The sequence below is a fragment of the Lactuca sativa genome, chromosome 5, assembly GCF_002870075.4.
Source record: "Lactuca sativa cultivar Salinas chromosome 5, Lsat_Salinas_v11, whole genome shotgun sequence".
NCBI classification, from domain to species: Eukaryota; Viridiplantae; Streptophyta; class Magnoliopsida; order Asterales; family Asteraceae; genus Lactuca; species Lactuca sativa.
Window position 1 is genome coordinate 308,714,043 of NC_056627.2, and position 18,293 is coordinate 308,732,335.

At 29.1% G+C, this 18,293-nt stretch overlaps 2 long non-coding RNA genes across 2 annotated transcripts; both read right to left on the minus strand.

Moving 5' to 3' along the window:
• Positions 1-4,899: 4,899 nt before the first annotated feature.
• On the minus strand, positions 4,900-5,295 carry LOC128134290 (uncharacterized). The gene is made up of 2 exons (XR_008232658.1): positions 5,161-5,295; positions 4,900-5,085 (listed from the first exon to the last, which is right to left on the minus strand). It is a non-coding gene; the product is annotated as an uncharacterized LOC128134290 (long non-coding RNA).
• A 381-nt stretch (positions 5,296-5,676) lies between these two features.
• Positions 5,677-17,381, minus strand: LOC111890808 (uncharacterized). The gene is made up of 17 exons (XR_006183258.1): positions 16,148-17,381; positions 15,083-15,738; positions 14,934-15,007; positions 14,625-14,655; positions 13,814-13,906; positions 13,667-13,732; positions 13,365-13,446; positions 12,618-12,681; positions 12,349-12,525; positions 12,182-12,221; positions 10,908-10,976; positions 10,517-10,552; positions 9,830-9,893; positions 8,799-9,117; positions 8,174-8,224; positions 7,231-7,552; positions 5,677-6,497 (listed from the first exon to the last, which is right to left on the minus strand). It is a non-coding gene; the product is annotated as an uncharacterized LOC111890808 (long non-coding RNA).
• Positions 17,382-18,293: the final 912 nt, after the last annotated feature.

Genomic DNA, 18,293 nt, shown 5'->3' on the forward strand with positions numbered 1-18,293 from the left:
AATTTTTTGAAAGAATATACAAGTTACAACATGTTATAATGGTAATATCTAACATTTTCAACAAATTCGTTACATATATTTGTACAAAAAAAATTATTCAAATATGAACAAAAAAAAAGTTATTCAAATATGAACAAAACGAAAAAATAATTACTAATAAGTCAATTTCTTTTTTTTTTATTTTACCTCCTAATTTTGATTAAGTATAAAATTTAACCCGAATGATAAATATTTTTAAAACCATAATATTTTGGTAAATATCATTTTAAAATATTTTCAAGGAAGTTTGCTCCGGTCTTGACTTGTTTTTTTTTCTATAACAAATTGAACATGCTTTGCAAATATGCAAATCTCAAGTGTTCTGTGTGACACAACTATAGATGTGAATAGCTGATGTGATATGGATGGTGACTGTCATATTTATTGTCGAGTTGGTATGCACACACGTATTCCCAATTTTTGCACGTGTACATAGTAAATTTTAATTTTTATATTTAATATCTTAAATAATAAAATTATGAAATGACGATATGTGTTTTTACCGGTTAAATCAGGAGTTTTTATTTATTTAATTTTTTATACCAACGTAGTGTATTTTAAAAATATATTTACCACATTGGCGTGGTTCTAAAAATATTACCATTTATGTTAAATTTTATATCAAATCAAAATTAAAATGTAAAATAAAAAAGAAGGGAAATTGACTTATCATGATAATTATTTTTTTCGTTTTGTTCACATTTGGGTAATTTTTTTTATACAACTGGTCATAGTGATCATATGTGAACACTTCCAATAAGTTCGTTACCTAGATGTGTAAAAAAATAAAAAAATTACTTAAATAGGAACAAAATGAATAGATAGTTACCCTGATAAGTTAATTTCTTGTTTTTATTAATATAAATAAGTATAATGACTTAATAGAATAAAATATATTTTTTATTTTGTATGTATTTAGTTATTGATTTTTTTCATAATTAACTATTTAATTTGTTTTTTGTATACATTCGTTCTTTATAACTGACTGCCCCGGTTAAGCCAAAAAAAAATAAGTTAATAAGGTAATATAATTTTCAGTTTGTATACATTTAGTCCTTAATATTTTTAGCTTATTTTCTATTTTATGTTTTTCTTTATTCTTGTCTACATTTTAGAATCAATAACTACTAATTTGATGCTATAAAGCCTAATTTCTATAGCCACAAGCATTGGAAGTTGCACACATCAAATATTACAACCAAGCAACATGCCATTTCAAAGGGGCTTCTTCATTTTAGATCAACTAAATCTTTTTTTTTTTTTCTTTTTTTCTTCTGTAATTACACTTTTTATTGTTCCGACTATACATTGGAATCTTAAAGTCATATTTGTTATACTTTTAAGTGTGATTTCTAGGTCTATAACCTTTTCACAACTAATTCATTGGGTTCAAAAAACATATATGTACCTATTTAACATCTCGAATATTCAATTTTAAAAGTGTTAAAAGTACATATCCCTTAAGAATATTATGTCCCAGAAATCACTTGTAGTATAAGAAAACAAGGTAATAAATATATCATCATTTATTCTTTGCTCTCTCAAGTAAGGTTTTGTTTATAAGAATGTTTCCATTTCACCTATAAGCAACCCTTGAATAATTAGAACACACGTTGATGATTAAATCTTCATCAGGAAGGACCTCGTATATCATAAATCCATGAGTAAATAACATGTACCATGATGTCGGTGTTACATCAAGCATATATCGTAAACATGTGGCCTAAAATATTGTTTAACGTTGTTCTGAAAAATAATCTAAGACTTTATGGACATAAACTATAGTTCCTACTTGGTTCACTTGTCCACCAAAACTCTTGTTATCATGGTATTGTAAAACAAAATAAAGAAAAGTAACATTGACAAGGAAAAATGGTTTATGGTATTTTTTGTAGGTCACACCTGTGAAAATATCCAAAAATGACTTATGCAAATACCACAAACAGATAATTTGTGAAAATACGACAAACATATAATTTCACATGCATGGCTTGCGAAATTACCAAAATCCGCCTACGAAAATATTGGAAACAAGTAATTTTGTAGGTACGACCTACAAAAATAATATAATTTATCAATGAAATTATTCATGTTTGAATTTCAAAATTAATATGTTGCTAGAAACCTATTTTAGACACTTCAAATATGGATAAACACTTATTTTCACAAAAAATATATGGAAAGATGGATTTTTGCTATTTTTTAGTGTTTAATTGTCAAATCTATACAATTTACAATCTATACGAATATAAAAAAAAAAAGAAACTTAATACATTCGACCCATTATACTTGTTTTTTTTTTCAATATGAGGAATTTGCTATGCTAGGAAATGATTTTATGTACCCTAAAAGAACACATAAGAAACATTAAGTAAACTATTAATTATGGGAATATTACCATAATTGGGAATATTACCATAATAAAATGTGAAATTAATTAATTATAAAATATTCTTTGTAATTAATATATTTCACATTTAATTATAGTAATATTTCCTATGATTAGTATATATATATATGGGCTTAGGGAATATGTGGCTATTAGGTATCTATCCTTATATATAGAACTCTCAAAAAACTACGTAGTTTTAATTAAAACATATCTAAATTAATTAACATGTTTACACTAATTTCTATCCTAAAACGGCGCATATGTATTTTTTCGCTGCACAAAGAACCCTAAAACAAAAACGGCAACACTAAAACATATGATCGATGTGTTCGCAATAGTGGTGGAATTAAAAAAGAAAATGAGCTTCGTGATCAATTCATCAATAAATGCTTTGGGATGTGTTTCTCATGATTAGGATAAAACGTTTATGCAAGTTATATTAACTTTAGAAAATGTTTGATTATTTTGTGTAGTCGAAACATAATTCATGATTTTTTACTGTGAAAAAAGTATGTGATTGAGTACTTTGATTTAAGAATTCAATTGTTTTGGTGGATATTTTTAAAAACTGATGAAAACGATTATAAAGATGATCATTTTTATTTAAAACTACGTAGTTTTGAAAGATTCTACACCTAATATTAGATATATATCAACCGCATTTTCACTTTTATATATATATATATATATATATATATATATATATATATATATATATATATATATATATATATATATATATATATATATATATATATATATATATATATGTGTGTGTGTGTTTAAATACATACCAGAAAATCCCTATTATATGAAATCAAAAGTCGAAAAATGGGATTTTTAGCTAAGGCCCATTGACCCATTTCGTAGTCCATCATGTCCATTTCATAGGCCTTCTGCACTTCTTTTAAAAATTGGTAAATGGTGATTACATTTGGAAAAAAAAGTAAATTTTTGTTTAGAAAAAAAATTATATTTTTTCTTAAATTATTAATCTGTGTTTAGTTTACCATTTTTTTCCTTGCGTAGGGCGTTTTTTTTTCGTCATATTCTTTTTTCTTAGATTTGGTATGCAATTTTTTTTCCCATTAATTCTCCTTTTTCATGGTCGTATAATCAATTAATCATGTTTCATCTTGAATACAGCATATATCAAGCTTTGGGCTCCAGTTTCACCTCAACATCATAATCAGTCATCGAATCCTAAAAACTAAATCAAAAGCTATATAGTTCTGTAATAATTTCGCTGCTCATGTCATTGCTAATTGATAACTTAACGACTTACAAGTCATTGGTGGGTTTTCTAAGCATGCAAAATTAAAGAGAAGTTGGAAAAACTATCCAACAACGATCGAGTCATGGAAATGGATGGTGGAAGTAAATATATGGATGGTGGCTTCAATTAAATTTTACCCATATGAACGTGAATATGGGTGGTTTTTGTTTAAAAGAAATGAAGAAAAACAACATATGGTTTGGTTCGTTACATTTGTGCAACAAATAAATGTTTACCCGATTACACCCAACATGTCCTGTTATACAATCAATTCTCGCCATACTGTGTACTTTCTAAAGTTTCATTAGTTTTTACATATTCACTTTATTGGTAGCAGGCCTATTTACTCTTCATTTTAAGCATTGCATCATTTAATATTTTTGTTAGGGGAAAATGCAAAAATTGTAACCTAATTTCGTTTATCTGTGTAGATAAATTAATGTTAATAATGTTAGAATGATATATAGAATGGCTTGTAAATAGAGTATTTATATATATTGGTAGTTAACTCTTGTAAATTTTATAGAATAAGAATGGGAAGTGTCGAATTTATTAAACTGGTTAAACCAACTTAAATAATCTACAGAGAAAAATAATAAGTAAAATAGTTGAAATTAATAAAGTTGCCCCCTCCCTCAATAATATGAGATCTTCCATATCATTCACATGCAGTTATATATGCACCATGCAATCTCTCACTGTCCCATCTTCGTTAAAAAGTTTGAAATTATATTCAGAAAAGAATATATATATATATATATATATATATATATATATATATATATATATATATATATATATATATATATATATATATATATATATATATATATATATATCTTCTTCCTGCTTTCAGGAAAAGATTATTTAGAAAGCTTCAAATGGGTTTCTTTCCACATGAGAAAACATCAAATTCAAGAAGATATGTAGGGATATGGTTTACAATGGACCCAAACATCGTTTTGTGGGTTGATAAGCCACTACTTGATAAAAGTGGATCAGTTGTTACTCTTTCAGAAGAAGGTAATATTAAATATATACATAATGACTTCAAAATCTCTACTTGTTCATGCTAACCAAATAGCTTTCTTCTTGAATCGGAGCCGAGAAACATGATCTAGATATTCTATATATTAAAAGCATCAAAAACTTTTTCTTCTTTCCAAAGTTTCTACTTCTAATTCGTTTATTATATATCTTTTCGTTTCAAACATTATAATATCAACACCAATGCTTATCCATCACTTATCGTATCATGATAACACAGAAAACAACCAACAAACATTGAAACATATATAGAACTTCAGATGCGGAGAGGTGCAACCCAAGAGTTAGAAACGATAAGAGTTGCTGCAGAAGACTTCTTGGCAAAGACAACCTACATACATGATAATATTTCAGGCACGGATCGAGTTTATGGATGGAAGATACGCCATTGGAGTTGATGGATTACCAATGGAATCAATGCAATCCAAATCCAAATGAAGTGTTGAAGTGTATTATCGTTGGACACCTTGTACAAGGACAACCTAGCTACATGGTAAACATGGTTTTGAAGCTTGGAGGTGAAACAGCTAGCCACCCTCCCAACTCCAAAAGAACAACCATTAATTAATTTCAGGAAATTAAAAGAACGTGCTACTTCTTCATCTAGCTTGTCTAAACCAGACACCCAAAGCAAAAACATTGATATAATCACTGAATTAATTAGATGGACGCTAACAATGTATATATGTTAACTACGAATTGGATTTGTCAAAGTTTATGTGGCTAATGAGATCAGGAGTTGTTGAAGTTCATGTTTTTTTTCTCAATTTGTTGGTACCCTGGATCTTAAGCAATGTACTTTATTTGTTACATATTGGCATATTGCTATTATTGGTAAAGATATCTGGAGTATGTTGCAATAACGAGTAACGAATTGTAATTATGTTGCTATTATGGGTTACACGTCGCTAATTCGCTATCGTGGGTAAAAAATAAAGTATATTACCTATATTTATAAAAAGAATGAAGTATGTGTCCAAAAAAATAAATGAAGAATAATAACTTTGTCATGATAGAGTAACAATCATATAAGAAGAGATCTTGGAAGCTCCAATGAAGACAAACTTCTTTGAAGAAAGTTATTCACAAGAAATACATTTGTGTCTTCTGATGATCTGAAGCAAAAAAATGACATGAATTTTCTTTGGATTTTAACATGGAAATGCAGAAGACGGGGACAAAATGGTCATGTTCAGATATTTAACATATGTATTATAAAGTTGACGACCCGTGGACCAAAAATGTTATGAAACCATGAAATGAGTACCAAATTTTCGAAGAATATTCTTGTTTCGAGAATTTTTTTTTTAGGGATTGGTGAATAGTTACGCTCTTTAAACGTATATGACAGAGAATTTTAAAGAAAAGTGATGAATGTTGTTGGGTGAAGAAGACATTGGCAAAATGGTCATTTTAATAAATTTTGGGCCTAAACCATATTTTCAAAAAGATTCTATTTTTAAGGATTTAGGGTTTAGTTATATTCCTTCAACATATATGACAATTGTTTTTAAGGATAGACATATAATTCTGTTGAAATGTCATCATGCTCCTTGGCAATGGAAATGAAAGAGATGAAGATGAAAAGTACTTAAAGTGTTATGAAGTAAGGACCAAAATTGCAAAAAGATTCCCTTTTGGGCCTAAACCACCAATCTAACAATAAGGACATGTTGTTTAACTGTAGCAAGAAACTCCTGGACTCCACTCCACTAGAATAGGAAAGAGAAGGGAATGCTAGACCTGAAATCAAGTAGATCACATTTAAAAAAATCATCATATCATAAATATAAATAAAAGATGTGGGTTTCTAAATAAATTCAATGTAAAGTAACATGAACTGATGATTAAGTAACAAACTACTATCTGTTCTAATTAAAAAAAAAGCTATAATGCTATAATTGGTAACCACTAACCAAAAACAAACAATGTTAGTTTTTTTTAAGTACAATGACTAGATAGGAAAAATAATAAAATTACAATGTCTTAACAATGAAAGTGGAATTAGGGTAAATTGTTCCAATTAAAAAAAATGGTCAGTGGATGGAGAATGTTTAAGTTAACAGCTTCTTGTTTAATAAATTTGGTGGAAATCTCATGTTTCAAAACAAAAAGGTTATCGACCTTTTCACCCATCACTCCTACTTTCCAGCCAAAATTGATTTTTTCGGACATATTTACCCTTGGTGATCAACAACATTATATTAGTATAGTGGCCATTACTTCCAGGAATCAATATACGTTTTTCCAAAAAAAAAAAAATCATGGATTTACAGTAACAAAAGTTCTAGTTTCTCCACGTTTGATTAGAGCTTGTAGCTACAAAAATATGAGGAAGCTATATATACAGCTGATGGATATGTCCTTTTTTGGGAACTATAAGAGTGAATATGATCAAAAAGTATAAACAAATGGAATGAAATAGATTTAAATAAAGAAGATAAATTTGTATGTATGTATGTATGTTGTTTTTCACCTTGGTTGCTTGCTTCTGAAACAGAATGAACCCTGATTAATGAATGTCCCCTGTCAGGATTTTGTTACTATTTGTATAGCCAATGGTGATCTATGAGCATATTATTAACGAATCATGATTTCAAAATATTTTGGAATTAGGTGCATCAGTGTAGATAGCTGGGGATGCGGAGGGCATTTTTGTCTTTTACTCAAACAGAAAGATCAAGAGTCAGTTCCCATCCCACCTTCCACCTTTTTGGTTGGGATATAAAATAGAAATTTGTTTTCATCATGGGATGTATGTATATACTTCATTTCAGGAACATCCACACACTTTACTTCTAAAACAAGAGGAATAGCATACATCAATATTGGTTTAAATGCAAGAAATAGCAATCTACTTTTATTGATTTGTGTATTACAGCATTTCCAATTATAGCATTATACTATGAAAAATCTGCATAGAGTTTTCATAATATAATGCCCTTATAAGAAAAAAGTTGAAAATTACAAGATGGAATTCTCTTCCTTTTTCAAGATACATCTAGTCATTCTTCTTTTTTTTATGGCAGGAGTAATGTTACTAATTGAGAATTGATTGATTGGCCCAATCACCATTAAAGAAAGAGTCCTATATGTTTTGTCCGGAAGGCCCAATAAAGGGTAAAACAGGAAAATAGCTTAAGTCAGTCAGGATAGAAAGATGAATAAATAAAGGATTTGATTGTGTTAATCAATTCCTTTAAACCCTAATTTATGTTTCACAAAAATATTGTAGCAACAAACATCATCTGGCGATGGTTGTTACTTCTTTAAAAAGCAAATAAAAGAACCATGTTGAGAGACAAAATCTGGCTGTAGGGGCGAATAAATAAATAACTTTTAAAACGATAAAATTTAAACTGTGTGTAACTTTCATACAATATAATTAGGTAAAAAACTTACAGATTATTAATCTTTACCTTAACATTTGGTAGTTGAACATCTCATGCAATTTGAAATTATGTAGTACCCTGTATGTAGGATTGAAATTTATAATTAGTTTCTTTGTAATCTTATATTCAATAGACCGATTTCAATTCAAAAAATTAAATAATAAAGACAAGGAGTTTTCTAAATGAATTACAGCAAGAAGCTCTAAACATTCTTTTCCTGAAGATAATAAATAAGCACAAGTTATAGGAACAGAGGGTTATTTCTGGAAATACACAAACAGGGTCATAGAAATAAACATACATACTCTAATTTCATAAATAAAAAATAATTATATAAACATCAAACATACATACTCTAATTTCATAAACATTTAAAACAATTTTGGGGGGGATCATTTTTAGAGGAAAAGGGTGAAACATATCAACTACTCATGTCTTATAATCTTCTCTTTTTAAACTAACTTCAATCAGAGTTTTTATAAAGCGGACTACATAGATGCATACTCCAATTGAACCCAAGATTCGATATGCTATATAAAACTTTTAGGCATTTAGCTATTTCTAAAATATAAACCACAATCCTTCCCTTTTTATTTTTATATTAAATAATGAAAAAAGAGTAGTTACATATGTTAAATAACTAAAAAATTACCTCCTCATGTCTATTAGTTGGATGACTACAAGCCAGACTTTCCAACATATGTGCCAGTGCCACATCAACACCTTCCAAGAAAATCATACCTCAAGTGTCCGAAGAGGGTAATAACGTAATTTCAAACAATTCAGAGTATTATATCAATAACTCATTTAAAACTTACTCTCCTATATGGAAATGAACATGATCTCGAACATGTTGTTCTTTTAAAAACAAAAATAAAACATTTCTATTAGCATGTTTTACCTAACAATTTCATATAATTATGGATCACAGTAGAGCACAATAGGTCTCAATTCCACCATTTCAAGTTATCCTACATGAATGAAAATACAGTAACTAAGTCAAAAAGAAACACCAGTTTTGTCAAGATGTAATTAAGTACAATATTGTCAAAATGTGTGTGTGTGTATATATATATAGCGGAAGGATCAATAGAAAATGCATCAACCTAAAAACCCCCCTAGAAATGCATAAAAAATACTTTGAGATGTCTATTTTTTAACTTTACAGGGCTAAAAATCGCAGTAAAAAAATTCAATTTTTTTTTCAGCAAATTTGAACGAAAAGTTGGGATTTTTAGCCGTGTAAAGTCAAAAAAAAAGATTACATATCTCAAAGTATTTTTTTTATGCATTTCTAGGACATAATTTCAAGACTTCCACCAGCAACATTTGTAAGAAAAGGAATAAGTTCCACTTAAGATAAGAAAATATTTAATTTTGGTAGAGTTGAAAAGAAAAAAAAAAGCATAAGTGAATAAGATTAGAAACCATTGGTGTCCCAGTTCTTTAACATAATACAACAACAAACATCATATGATTTGTAGTTTACAAGTTGGAATTCTCTTCCTTCTTCAAGATGCATCATCTATTTTAGTCATTCTTCTTTTTTTTTTTATGGCAGGAGTAATGATACTAATTGAGAATCAATTGGCCCAAATACCATTAAAGCAAGAGTCCTATATTTTTTGTCTAGAAGGCCCAATAAAGGGTAAAACAGATAAACTTATACATCAACATTTATACCTCAACATTGTAACATGTGATGAATGTTGTGAACAACTGATGCATTTTGAACTTGTGTAGTAGCCTGTAGGGTTGAAGTGTATAATTAGTTTCTTGGTAATCTTATATTCAAAAAACCAATTTCAATTAAAAAATTAAACAATAAAGACAAAGAGTTTATTTTATGGTGGACTACAACAAGCTCTAAACATTCTTATGGGGCTAAATGCAATAAAACTTCATCTTTTCCTGAAGATAATAAATAAACACAAGTTTTAGGAACAGAGGGGTATTTCTGGAAATACACAAACAGGGTCATAGACTCATAGCTATAGCTACCTGTACACCTGCATATCGTTTCAATGAGACTAAAAGTGTATCTTTAAACAATAACAAAAAAATAAACTAAATAAATAAGTACATAAAAGACATGAGGGGCTTTATAGTGTCAAGGGTGATTCCCGGGGGGGGGGGGGGGGGGGGGGGGCATCTTTTTTTCTTTTTCTTTATCATAAGTTCTTTATATAGTTTCTAAAACCTTTTCTTGTTGCGGAGTATTAAATAAAATTTGTTAAAGGAAATGATATCCATCATGTGCATGGTTGATAGAAAATGGAAAGGGTTTCAATCCCACATTTTAGTTATTTTCTTTCTACCATTTTACCGATTATAGTGATTACATTACACAATTATAGATAGTTATATTACCTTGATCCCTTAAGTTGTTGATTGTGCTTTAATTACCTATTAATGACCAACAAGTAAGAAAATCATAAAACAAACATAAAAACATTGCTATGCATGTAAAAAAAATCTATCATAAGATACATAAACCATTGACCAACACAATTGCACTTGGCATATGTGTTTTCAAATTCATTAAGTTAAAGATTCGAATTTGTTAAACAGTACTTATATTTTGTTAAATCTATCATAAGACCCCAACTCTCCAATTTTCAAAAAGGAAAATGATATTGGCCTTTAAACATCATAGTAATATAAAAGCCTGCGCAACCCATAACCTTTTAATTTTCAAAGAGACTATTAAACAATGAAAAAACAGTACTTATATTTTGTTAAACAATGAAAAACAAATTACCTCATCATGAGTTTTATCACAGTAGGCATTCATCAATTTTTTTTGCTTGATGTTGTGCTTCATTCCATACTACAAATGCAACAAAGTTCTTGCATTAGCTTTGATTGATGACTACAAGCCCCAATTTCCAACATATGTTTCATTGCCACTTATAGGAAACGCAAACCACTTGGATCCGAAGAGGGTAATAACGTAATTTCAACCAATTTGACATATTACATCAAACTTTAATAACACATTTACAACTAACTTCCTGTCATATATGAAAATGGGTATAAAGCACACAAACCTAGAAACAAGACTATAATACACTTTTGGTCCCTGATCATAGCTAATTTATGAAGGCAAATCACCCAACACCCTATTTGAGATTCAATGGAACTAAAACTGTACCTTTAAACAATAACTAAAAAAACTAAATTAGAACATATAAAGCATGAAGGGCTTTATAGTGTTAAGGGTAAAAGCATACACTTTGATTCTCAAGGGTATCGTCTTTTCTTTTTCTCCACCATATAAGTTCTTTATTCGGTTTCTTAAACCTTTTCTTGTTGCAAAGTAATGAATGAAATTTTTTCAAAGGAATTGGAATCCATCATCTATATGGTTGACAGCAAATGAAAAGGATTTAGATTCCATTCGTTTGTTGTTTCTTATTTAGTTTGCAAATCTATCAGAAAAAATAAAATGAAAATTATGTTAAATGACCAAAACACCCTTTAGTGATTTTCTTTATATGAAATGATAGAGTTGCTATTTACAGAAATAAAATTGTTTTCTTTTTCAGATAATTAAAGAGTTACTATTTACAGATAGTTATACTATTATATGGCCTTAAAATAAAATTGTTTATTTTTTCAGAAAGAACCTCATCCACATCCTCTTTGTTGAGTAAAAGGCCAAAAGCGATTTCACTGCTTAATTAGGTGAATTTTTAGAATATAATGTCCTAATAAGCAAAAATAAAATAAAAAATGAAAGTGCAATGGTATAAATGGGTAGATTATTCAAAGTATAATGTGACAACAAGACAAACAAAATTGGAAGTAGAATGCTATCTATAATTGGGTAGAGTTTTCAAAGCATAATGAATGCCCTAATAAGGAAAAAGATGAAAGTGGTACACTTCTGCTTAGCTAAAATTTATAAGATATGGAATACTTTATGGCATGTGCCAAATATCATAAAGGAATAATTGTAATATTGTCTAGTTAAAATTATAGAGTTGCATTTTCTACTGTTTAAAATCATTAATTTCTACGAAAAGACTTTACCATTTCGATCAACTTCTTTCTGCTTCTCCTTAATCTGCACCTTTAACAAATCAGAATATTAGAAAGATAAACTAATATGAACATGCATGAAAAGGGAAAATTAGGTAAGTTCAATCCCCTTGTGTAACTTGTGATATAGAGCATACATTACAAAATAGGAACATTACCATAAATAGTGAAGAGCCTTTTCACTTGATCACCGATCCTCTCTGTGGCATATTGATTGAGTTAGATGAATTTAGTCCTAAAAATAACTTACACTTTAAGAAAATATATGACATAAGGAAACTTGTCTTTTATTTAGTTAAATACTAATCTGTCACACATAGGAGATGCATCCTTGCCTGAAAGATAATAGCAGACAAATTATATTCTTTATAAAGTATAGAAAACCAAAATACATATATTTATCATAATTTTTTTTGTAAATAGTTACCTTTAAGCAATGCTTCCCTCTTGGCATTAAACAGTCTTTTCTTTCAGACCACCAGATGACTTCACTGCAATAACCACACACCTAACTGAGCATCAATAAGCCCAACTGAAACTTTTGACAAAATACTAACTGATTTTGAAATTAAGAAAGTCAAAATTTTGGGGTTATGTTATTGACTGAAATTTTTGCAGATTTTTTCATCATTGTAGAAAAAGACAGACCCTTTGTGATACTTAGGAACAGTTACCAACAATACATTTGGTAAATGTTAAAAGTACAGAATCTGAAAATACATTCTCAAACAACCAACACGAAAAACATTATCAAATGATCAACAAAATCACAGTTAGAGACAGAGAAAATCAGAAAATTGTTCTCATTCATAACAAGTTATATATCTATAAGTGGGTAGATTATTCAAAATATAATGTCATTATAAGAAAAAAAATTGGAAGTACAGTGCTAAAATTGGCTAGAGTTTTTAAAGAATAATGCCCTAATAAGAAAAAGATATGAAAGTACAATGCTATAATTGGGTAGACATCTAAAAGTAAAAGGACATAATAAAAAAGATAGTTAAAAGTACAATGCTATAATTGGGTAAAATTTCAAAGTTCAATGTCTTAATAAGAAAAACCTGAAAGGACAATACTGGAATACAAAGAAAATTGAAACTAGAATGCTATAAAACACAAAAGAATGGAAGAAGGTTGTTATTTATTGCAATTAGCCCTAAAAATAACTTACACTTTAAGAAAATCCAGGGGAGAAAGGAGATGGCCAAGTTTGTCTTTTATTTTGGTGTTATACATAGGAGATGCATTCTTGCCTGAAAGATAATATCACACAGATTATATTCCTTAAAGTATTGAAGAAAGCTTTGTAAATTGTTACCTTTAAGTTATTAGCACCATTAAAACAATAATCAAAATGGCAGAAATCATGAAAGATTGATTGACTCATGTTATTGGAGATGTTTAATAAAACAAGACAGAGTTAGCGAAAAGCGGAACACTAAATTGTGATTCAACAAAAGGGCTTGAAGTTACCTGAATAATAAGTTCTGAAAATGATACAACATCCTTATTTGATATTCATTGGAACTAAGAGTGTACCTTTAAACATCAACAGAAAAACTAAATAAGAACATAAAAATCATCAAGTGTTTTAATAGTGTTAAGGGTAAAAACATACACCTTGATTCTCAGGTGCATCTTTTTTTTTTTTCCACCATAACTTCTTTATTTAGTTTCTAAAACCTTTTCTTGTTGCAGAGTAACAAATGGAATCTGTCAAAGGAATTGGAATTATGAATAATAGCAAGTAAAGGAAACTGGTGGTGCACAGAATATTTTTAAAATGAATGGAATTTGTCAAAGGAATTGGAATCTGTCATGTGCATGGTTGACAGGAAATGGAAAGGATTAGATTCCATTCATTTGTTGTTTTATGTTTAATTTGCAAATCTATCAAAAGAATTGAAAGAATTGAAGTAAAAAAGTGAGAACTATGTTAAAAGACCAAAACACCCTTTAGTGCTTTTTTCTAATAAATTAATAGACGTGCTATTTACTGAAAAAACAAAATTTATTTTAAAACAAATACTAAACATTAAAATAAAGTAATACGACATTAAAAAGGACTTATGAAAGCAAATAAAAAATTAAGAAAACAATAATTAATCTTTTTAATGAAGAAATAAATAATGGAGTTTCAATTCTTCCCTAAGAATGATAAAATCCTATGAATACAAATTTTGGGGAAATTTGATGGAATCCGTTTTGTCAACCAAATTTGTAACTGAAGGAATTTCTATTCCAATTTCTTCAAAATTCCATGGAAGAATGAGCAATAATGCACTTTAAAAACTTACATGTAACATGATGATCAAAGACTTCATGGTATGAAAAGAATACACCACGTAAATAAATTATTTAAAAATGACAAAATTTAAAATTGTAGAACTGTGAGTAACTTTCATACAGTATAATTAAGTGCAAAACTTACAGATAACCTCTTTTAGCCTTTCCTCTGTCACCTACTTGAAAAAAAAAACTTCACTACATTGCTAAAATAGCTAGAAAGGCTTAAAGTACACAACAAATTCATCCTAACTTAACTAAACAGAAACAAAATACACTTCATGAGTGAAAATTAAATTATTTTGTACAAATCGGTAAAAGTACATTGTTATTTCCCATAATTTTCCTTAAAAAATTAACAAACATTTTGAGACTAGTTGTTATCTTAACCAACTCAATCATCTGATTATTCTCATTGCAACATTTTTATTCACAAAAGAGAACTGATTATTACCTCTTTGTTGACCACTTGTTTTAAACATTTCAACCACACCATGTGGCATTTCCCTTCTATGATTTTTCAGTTCGCTACATAAAAAGTACACTTACTAAATTTAAATAAAAGAATTGACTAAATAACAAATATCTTTTGTAAAAAATTACCAGGCGTAAGAAATAAGTGCTGAAGGCGTTTTCCATGCAATATTCAACATCTTTTTTTATTTGTTCAACGTGAAGTATGTTTATCTTATCATTTCCTGAAGATAATAAACAAGCACAAGTTTTAAGAACAGAGGGGTATTTATGGAAAACCACAAACAGGGTCATAGACTCATAGCTATAGCTACCTGTAGACATGTACAAATAAATAATTAATCAAACAGTAATTAATCTTTTTAATGAAGAAATAAATAATGGAATTTCAAATCTTCCCTAGGAATGATAAAATCTTTTGAATACAGAATTTGTGGAATTTGATGGAATCCATTTTCCATCCATTTTGTCAACCAAATGTGTAACTGAAGAGATCTCCCATTCTAATTCCTTCAAGTTTCCATGGAATCCATGAACCAAATAGAAAAAGTAGGAAAGAAAAATAACATGTTGATTTAGAATACGTCTTTGTTGAGTAAACCTTTAACTATTGCAATTGGCAAAAGTTAAAAGAGTTACTATTTACAGATAGTTATACTATTATATGTCCTTCAAATAAAATTGTTTTTTTTTTTTTTCAGAAAGAAACTCATCCACATCCAGTTTGTTGAGTAAACAGCCAAAATGCTGACCAGGAAAAGCATTAGATTTGTGCTCTCCAAAACCTAAACATAAGAAAACATCACTTAGATATGAACTTCACATCATTAACTTTTAAATTAAGTGAACTTTTAAAAAATTGATGTCTATGCTTAATGAAAGCATTTTCTATCAAGTCAATCATAGATAAAATAGACACAAATCCAGAAGATTAAATAAATCATTATCCAGGAAGCACTTTATCAGAGCAGCACTTGATGAAAACGATAAAAAGGGTTATGTGCCTTATATAAGAAGCAATACACAATATGATATGAGTTTTTTTTTTTTTTTCCAAAATCAGTTGGACATGCTAAATATCAAACCCATTATTTTATTTGCACTTTATAAAGGAATTGTACTATTTTCTAGTTAAAATTATAATATTGCATTTTGTACTGTTTAAATTTATTATTTGCTACCAAAAGAATTTACCATTTTGATCAAACTTCTTTCAGCTTCTTATTAGTATGCTTTGAGAACCAAAGAATCTCAGGTATCTGCGCCTTTAACAAATATTAGAAGGATAAATTGATATGAACATGTATAAGGGAAAATTAAGTAAGTTCAGTCCACTTGTGTAACTTCTCATACAAAGCAATAGCTGCTTTAGCATCCTCTTCAATGGAGCATTTCCTGAACTTCATTTGGTTATAGGTTAAACTCCCAACATAATCATCTCAACCAAGTTCCTAGTTCAAATTTGAAGTCTGAGAGTCAACTGATGTCTCAGGCATTTTATCGAACAGATGGAGGTTGAGCATTTGGTATGTTACGAATTTTGGGTTCTTAGGCTTAGATAGCTTCTGGTATTACTGTTTATTTGGTTTGTTGACGATCTTACAGGGTCACATCCCAAATAGGAAACAGAATAAACATTAGCAGATGAAGTATTCCATGATCACACACCCATAAAAAGAGATTTGACTAGAACATCAGCATCTGATGATGAAATTGGTTATTCATAAGAATGCTGACAGAATCTGAAATACATTCTCAAGCAACCAACAAAAAATCATCCAAACACACAAGACATTATCAAATGATCAACAAAGCCGCAGGAACACATTCTAAAATAAGGCTACCAGACCCGCTTAATCAAGATTTGACAGAAAAACAAAAAACCCAATAACGAGATAGAGAAGGAAACCCTAAAAACGATCGATAAAACTTCAGAAAAACTATGTAGTTTCCTTCTGTTTTAATGTTGCAATACAACTTGTGCAGCAGTGCAGTTAGAATATAAGATTTTACAGATAAAAAAACCCGCCAATCAGAAAAAAAGAGAACTTAAAAAAAAAACAACTAAACTTCGATCTATTCTTGTCCATATATACAGAGAAAATTTCAACTCGAAATTAGAGAAAAACCCTAGAGAACTAAAATAAACGGGAGAAGAGAAAATGATAAGAATGAAAACTTACAATATCTTGACAAGTTCTTTGGATTATAGACATGGTTGTGAGTGTCCTGCAAAGGATTGGGGTGCTTGGGTCTCAGGGGAGCGGAGTGACAGAGATCGGGATGAATCTCCGGTGGTGTTTAGAGAGCAGCGAGTGGATGATCGAAGAGTGGAGGAAGGAAGAAGAGGTTATTTTAAGCGCCAATACACCGACCCAAACCTTTTGACTTCCACTTGCAACGGTTCTTTTATATAACCTTTCCAAAATTAATATCTAAGCCATCACACTATTAACTTTGATTTTTACCGTTTTAACCCTGTTTTTTTACCTTTTGTTATAAAATTTATCACCACCTTTTTCTTTATGATTTTTTTCGGGTCTAAATTATTACTATTAATTAAACATATAATACAGCTATACTCCATTTAATAATGGTCGAATAAATAAAGTTTAAAACCATAAATGATGAACCATTATATAAAGTAATTTGGTAAAATGGTAAATTTGATTTAGTATATGTAATTTGATAAATGATAATGGTAAATATGATTTCTGCTTTTTGGGAATATCTTATTGTGTATTTCATGCTAAACCACAAGAGAGAGAGAGAGAGAGAGAGACTATTAAATAATTAATAGAGTACAAAGTCCATTAAACAATTTACACAACTTATAGCCTTTTCAGGTTAGGATTCGTAAACTCTCAAGGTTTAGAAACGGAGTCGACTTTGTTCTTAATTTTTTCACTGACCTGATATGAACTCTAACTAAGGTGAAAATCACCATTTTTACAGACTGGTCCGAAAAAGACTGCAATGATATGCAATTTTGCAAAAAATCATAATAAATTGTATAAAGATCGTATAAACATGTGCGAGTAGTCCTTGAAAAGGTATCGACCTGAACTACGTGCATACAAAACAACTTTGCAAACCATACGACTTAAAATGTGCAAAACAGGTCTTGGACGATCCATAATTTTTCATGTAAAATCATAGCATTTTGTAGTATATTTTCAAAAGTGTTTTTGCATAAACGAAATATATGAGCACATGTATCAACCCCCCCACCCCCCCCTTATATATATATATATATATATATATATATATATATATATATATATATATATATATATATATATATATATATATATATATATTGTGTGTGCATGAATGCACC